The sequence below is a fragment of the Astyanax mexicanus genome, chromosome 2 (assembly GCF_023375975.1).
Source record: "Astyanax mexicanus isolate ESR-SI-001 chromosome 2, AstMex3_surface, whole genome shotgun sequence".
NCBI lineage: Eukaryota > Metazoa > Chordata > Actinopteri > Characiformes > Acestrorhamphidae > Astyanax > Astyanax mexicanus.
The window spans coordinates 2,925,280-2,932,755 of record NC_064409.1 but is presented as its reverse complement, the minus strand read 5'-3'; positions in this window follow the sequence as shown (position 1 = coordinate 2,932,755).

Below are 7,476 nucleotides of genomic sequence, written 5' to 3'. Positions count from 1 at the left end.
TGCACTACACCTACAACACAACACTTACAACACAAGACAACACACTACACAAAATCTAGAACACAAATGCAACACTACACAAAACTACACTACACCTACAACAATACACAACACCACACTACACTTATAACATACAACACTACACCACACAACACACCTACAACACACAACTAACCACCTACAACACACAACTAACCACCTACAACACAACACCTACAACACAATACTGCAAAACACTACACTACACTTAAAACACTTACAACACAAGACAACACAACACCTACAACACACCACTAAAAACAACACCTACAACACACACACCACAGCGCATTAGTGCTTTTTATATCTGTAGTGTTTTGTATTCTTTCTTAAACATTTTAACCTACAGCACAAAACTAGCCACACATCTAAATGAGTTAAAAAATATTATAACTGACTGTGTGGTATGCTAACAAAGGGAAACAATTTTAATATTCAGTATTTGAAGTAAAAGTGCCTGATTTAACATACAAAAAACACAAGACTATAGTACAAATTAACATTAATCCAAACTGTTCATAAAAAGTAAATAAGATTTTTTAGTCAATTATGACAAAACCAGAGTTCCTTATAATTACACATTTACACATCAACCACAAGAGGCCGCCACAACCCAAGAAACCACCATAACCTGATCTTAGTATTGACTGAGGAGAACCTGCTAAATCTGAAACACTGAGAAAAGTCTGTATCTCAGAAAAAGTTGGATTAGATAAAGAAAAAAATAAAAACATAATAGAGTACACTAAAGAAGCTTTACAAGTATTACAAACAAAATCCAAAAAAGAGAAAGTGCATAATTACAGCTTTGATTCTTATACTGACACAAAATTGTGCAAAAGAGTAATAATTCACATGAAGTTTTGGTTTCGTCTTTTCAGGTGTCAGATAACTATTAATAAGTTTCCATTCTACATTAAATTAAAAGGTAAGAGGCCAAAATTAAAACCAGTAAAAAAAAAAAAAAATCAATGATGAAATGAATAAAATAAATAAAATAAAAGGGCTTAAATGTAAAACATAAAATGAGATAAATAAAAATAATTAAATAAAATAAAAGTTAAAAGAAAAAAACTCAGCTAAAACAGTTACAGGCTGTCTGAAGGTAGTCAGATATTAATGTATGGTGATAAAATGTAAAATGCGGAAGGTTGATTCAACATTTTACATTAAATGTTGTTTTAAAGGTTGTTTCAATGTTTAAACAACAACAGACATTAATTCAACCATATTTCAACCACATTTTACTATTGAAGGTCGGTTGTGTGCCAGCTGGGTACTTATGCAATTATTAAACCTTCAAGTACACTCCATACGTTGTACTTGCCAGTGATTGGCCATGGGCAAGAGTTAAAATTCAATCATCATTCATTAAAAATTGTAAAAAAAAAAAAAAAAAAGATTTGAATGATGCAATAAAGAATAATTTCTGCAGAGAGCAACACCATGTTCATGACAGAGGTAGATGAAGTAAGTAAGCAAGTAAGATTTATTTATATAGCTCTTTTCTAAGACAGAGCCACAAAGTGCTTTATAATAAAATAATTAAAACATAATACATAAGTAATGATAAAATAAAAAAAACAGCACATTCAAAAGACAAAAGTCAAGCACATTTCCCATGATCACCCTCGAAAGCCAAAAAGTAAAAGTGGGTTTTAAAAGGTTTTTAAAGGGCGCTGTAGATTCAGCAAGTCTGAGATCTATAGGAAGACTGTTCCATAATTTAGGAGCAGAAACACAGCAAAGGCACAATTTTCTCTTTCGTTTATTTTGCATTTTGGACCACTTGGGGTCTTGTTAGAGTTTTTGGACTAAGGCCAGTATATAAGGCATTACAGAAGTCCAAGCGAGATGATGTAAAAACATGAATAAGTCTCTCTGAATTCTAAAATGACAACATCTGTCTCATTTTTGAAATATTTCCTAGTTAAAAAAAACTCCAAAAGCTTCTTAATATGTCCTGAAAACTGTAAATGAGCATCAAAAATCACACCCAGATTTTTAGGACAATTGTTAACTCTTGATGTGAGTAAAACAAGAGCCAACTGCAAGATGGGGATAAAGACTGACAGACAGGCAGAAAGGCTACATTAACACAGAATAGTAATATGAAGAAAATCGTCTTGCATATAATCCTCAACAAATGCTCTACAGCAGTGTAAAAACATGTCAGCCAATGTTCTTGTCCAAGAACAGAAAGCTGAGGCTGCAGTGGGCACAGGCTGATGAGGCTCGCAGATGGTAGGGTGAGAATTTGGCACCGACGGCATGAATCCATGGTTTTAACCTGCTTTTTTTGAATAGTCCAGGCTGGTGGAGGTGGTCTGATGGTCTGATGGTGTGGGAAAGGGTTTCTTGGCACTCTTGAGCCCATTAATACCAATTAATCAGTGTTTGAATGGAACAGCCTATTTGAGCCCTGTTGCCAACCATGTGAATCCCTTTATAACCACAATTTACCATCTCCTAAAGCTAAAGCTACTTTTAGCATGATAATGCACCAAGTCACAAAGTGATGTGAACATGATAATGAGTTTTTCGGTGGCTTTCCCAGTATCACTGGATCTACGTCAGATAGAACATCTCTAGAATGTAGAATGGGATGTTAATGGTGGGATGTTAGCGCTCCAGGCTGTTTTAAAAGCCAGAGCAGTGTTAGTATTTTTCATATATAATAATATAATAATATAATAATATAAAGGTAATAGATTCAGTAGAGGTATTTTCAATATGTTAGACCAGTAAATGTCTATTTTGAGTCTGCCCAATATTAATAGGTCTCAGAAAGTGTAATCTGAATATAAATAAAATATAATAGATTTATTAGAGTTATTTTAGGTATTTTCAATATGTTAGACGAGTAAAAATGTCTATTTTAAGTCTGCCCAGTGTTAGTATGTTTCTAATAAGGCTCCAGAGAGTATAATCTAAATAAAAAAGATATTTTAGACATGTTTTCAATATGTTAGACCAGTAGATGTGTCTATTTTGAGTCTTTATCTTCTTGTATGCATAAAAACTCCACTCTTGAACAGCAAGCTGAGATGTTTAACTTTTCTGTAAGTGATTTATGAGACTATGCCAGAATCACAGATTTTGCAGAGATGCTTTGTCATCAAACACTGTATTAAAACATTCTTTCGTTTTTTGAAATATGTCATTTTTTTTTTCACATACTAAAGCAAGCATCTACTAAAAACTCTGAATAAACTGAATAAAAATCAGATTCTGAGAGTAAATCTACTCTATATCTTAAAGTGAGCATTCGAAACTCAAAATGTTTGGAAAATGTTTTAAAGAACTGTTAAAAAGCAGATTTGCCATAAAAATATCTGCAAAAATAGCTCTATAGAAGTGCTAAAAAACATAGATTCATGAATCATAATTTGCATGATGAATTAACCAAAAGAAAGTTTACAAAATAGCTTGTAATTCATTATTTTTACACTGACTTCCATTGAAAGCTATGATTTTCTTTCTTTTGTAAAGTTGCCAAATGTTGCTTTCCTAGAATAATGAAAATTGGGTGGGAAAAGGGGAGTTTCCCATAGCGCTCTAAAGGTAAAAATTAATACTGTGTGATCACCCCTTTCTTTCTTTCTTTCTTTCTTTCTTTCTTTCTTTCTTTCTTTCTTTCTTTCTTTCTTTCTTTCTTTCTTTCTTTCTTTCTTTCTGTTATAATCAATGCAGGAAAGTCCAACGACACTGCTATCAGAACCCCCTTAAGGGGGCGCTCCCACTATTTGCTGACAGTAGCCAGAGTCAACCAGGTTCATCATTCCTGCAGTCAGAAAAATATGAACCTTCTGAAATCATGAAGCGATAGAGTTTTCCATCAGAAAGCTAAAAAAGAAAGAAGAGAATATAAGAGGAAAAAGCAAGAAAAGTAAAAAACATGACAGAAGTAAGTGATCCTTTATATTGAAAAATTGAAATCTACATATTGTCTCTTTGATCTGTACCTGTGTTTATTTACCCTCCTCTGCATGTGCGCCCTTTGTTTATCCCATGTTTCTGCCCCTGTTGTTCAACTGTTGATTTGTAGCTCCACCCCCTTGTTTCCTGGTCCCGGGTGTTTCTTGTCCCCTTCTGTGTGTATATATACACTGTAAATAGTCCTCCTTGTTCCTGTGTTCCTCATCCTCATGGTTGTACGTCCTATCATCAGTCAGGTTATGTGTTTCTGCTTTTTCCTTTTATCCATGTTATCTGTGTTTCTTTTTGTTTCAATTTGTTTTTTGTCTGTTTATTATCTGTGTTTCTTTTTGTTTCAATTTTTTTTTTGTCTGTTTATTATTAGGGTTCAAGCACCGAAGGTGCGTAGAACCCTATTGTTTTTGCTAAGATTTTTCTTCTTCTTCTTCTTCTTCTTATTATTATTCTTTTTCTCCTGTAAAAACAGTTGTGCAGCCTAAACCGTAAGTCATAGAGAAATGAAACTTGGTAGGTAGATGTAGGATCAGTGCATCTCGGTGGACTACAAAAATGGCACCGATTGGTCAAGTGGTGGCGCTATAAACAAGGAAATTCATTTTTCACAATTTTCTCAATAACTCAAAAACCATAAGACCTACATTCAAAATTCTTTTTTTGATGGATTCCTTGGGTCAATACCAACAACTTTCCAATTTGGACCATGCACTTCCGTCTATATAGATTTTGTGCTAATTTGCATAATATGCAAAACCTACTTTTGCAAACTAGTCCTAGGAATTTTGACCAATCCTGGCATGTTTGGTATCAAAACACTCTTGAGAGCATGCGCTTCAATATTCAATAAGAAAAAGTTGAAATATGTAAACAATATGGCCGCCATATGCAAATTAGTCCTTCCGGATATATGCCCCATTCACTTCAAGAGGTAAATTTGGAGCACTGTTTCTCAGCAACCGTGCAACCTAGCAAGTTGAAACTTTGCATGCAGAATCTATCATACAGCCTCTAAAGGATGTTCAAAGGGCAACTTAATCAATCAACATGGCTGAACACCATCAGCCAATCAGCATTCAGCAGACATTTTGGCAGGCTGAATGTTGCCCAATCTGGATGATATTTGGCAGTTATGTTCAGGTGGAGACACTGTAGTGACCTGCAAAGTGCTGAAATAATCCGCCCACTGGGGGGCGCTGTTCCAAAAAAACGAGTATATGTCAATCATGCTGTACTATTTTGACATCTAATTGTTTTTGCCATATTTAGTACAGTGGCTCTGACAAATTTCTCAATACAACTATGTTTAAAAAGTGCTTTGTTCATTCATAATTGCTAATTGTTTGAAAATAGCTATATTGAAACTACTCTCTGGATATTTGGCCTATCACCTCCATTTCAGTCTTGCTGCACACTGTAGGGTCTCTAGGTAAATGTTCATTAAAAACATTTGTGAAAATTTCACATACAATACTCTCCAGGCATCAAGCAATCTGTGCGTCCTTGGAATTTCTAACCTAAATTGCTGTAACTCTGCAGTATTTGCTGTAATCTCACAATGTTAAAGACCTCTGTACAATATTACTCTGATGAAGCGCCATTTAATACAGAACTAGATTAAGAATAACTTGACATTACATGTCATATCAGAACATTCACTCCTTTGTGCCTCTTCTCAACATTAATAACAGGTGAAAGACTTTTGATCATTTTAAATGTGACAGAATGTCTCCAATTGTGTTAGACCTTCTTACACATCACCATCCTATGCTCTAGTAGGCACCATTGTGCTAGTTGGTGCTTGATGAAGCGCCATTTAATTCAGAACTAGATTTATAATAACTTCGTAATTACATGTCATATCAGAACATTCACTCCTTTGTGTTAATTTAAACTTGTTTGGTCAAACATTTCAGCTTGTTCTGCAAAGGTTCAAAGGTCAATCTGAATACCACTTTGTGAACATTCTGGTTGAAGCCACCTGATCAATACCAATAACATGTAGACACCTTTTGACTAGTTCTAACTCACTTAATGAATATCCTACAAAGTTCACTAGATTTACATGTGAATTTAAGCACTGATCAGGTTGAAAGGCCTCTGCTCAACATTAATAACAGGTGAAAAACTTGATAATTTCTAAATGTGACAGGGCATCTCCAATCATATTAGACCTTCTTACACATCACCATTCAATGCTCCAGTAGGCACCATTGTGCAAGTTGGTGCTTGAACCCAATGATTGCCGCTTGCGGCTATATTTATTTTTATTATTATTATTCATTTCAATAAATACTTGCAAGTGCATCCGCTCTCCACGTCTTCTTAATGCGCCCTACCTGACACTGACATCCAGTAATACTTCCTCAAGCATAGAATACTGTGTCAATTTTTTTTTACATTGCTCATTTGAAAACCATAAAATGACATTTCAGATTATTTGTGATATAGATAGATTTGAAATAAAAACACTAAAATTGTAATATCGGCACCTGAACTGCAGAACACTGTACACACTGTGTCTGGCACAAACCAGTAAATCTGATATTGAAATAGTTAGTAAGTAAAATCACTAAACAACTGAATAAATTAATACACAGATCAAGTTACAGCCCTTTCTACTGTTCATTGCTTTGTAAACAAGTGTTTTAACGTACTAAACCATGTTTTTCAGAGCAACTTCAGCAGACTGCTGGCCCTCCGCTGGCGTGTTGACCCCTCAAGCTCCATCAGTTGTATCCACTGGGTCATTATGTGTCTCCACAGTCATTTAAAATCATTTAGACTTTAATAAGCCTACTTAGCGCTCTCTACTGTAAAAGCGCCGTGTCATTAAGCATCATTAATAACACGCAGCGCAGACAATCGCATGTCTATGGCCAGGCGGTTGCTGGATGTACGGAAGCATTGAGAGCTGCCACACTCTTTCAACACAGAAGATCTGTTCTAGCACGCTTCCACAGCTTCGCCAGATGTGCTCTGTGACATTTAGGGACTGCTCTTGAGGAACATTCATTTTCTAATAGCTAACATTGCTAAACAGAATGAATGATAACGGGCTCTTTTCTATGTTCTGAGTGAGTGATGATCTAAACACGCGTCTGACATCCTGACGCCACAGGCATCATACTTCTGCTTTGAGTTGAGCTTATTTTTATTTCTAGTTCAGTTCTGCACAAAAAAACAAGGATCAGAGTCTTGGGTTGTGTTTTTTTATTCTTTTTTAATGTTAGTCATATTACATTACATTACACATTACATTGTACAGAGATATGAATATAATGTATGTAACTAGAGATAGAGATGAATTTAAAGACGAATGCAAGTGGATACCATATTAATATATACAGCACTGGAAAAAAAAATAAGAGATCACTTAAAAATGATGAGTTTCTTTGATTTTACCACATTGAAAAACCTCTGGATATTTTCCAGATTTTCCATATTTTCCATAATTTCCATATTTATATCCAGAATATTCTCTGGATATAATCAAGAGAAAGA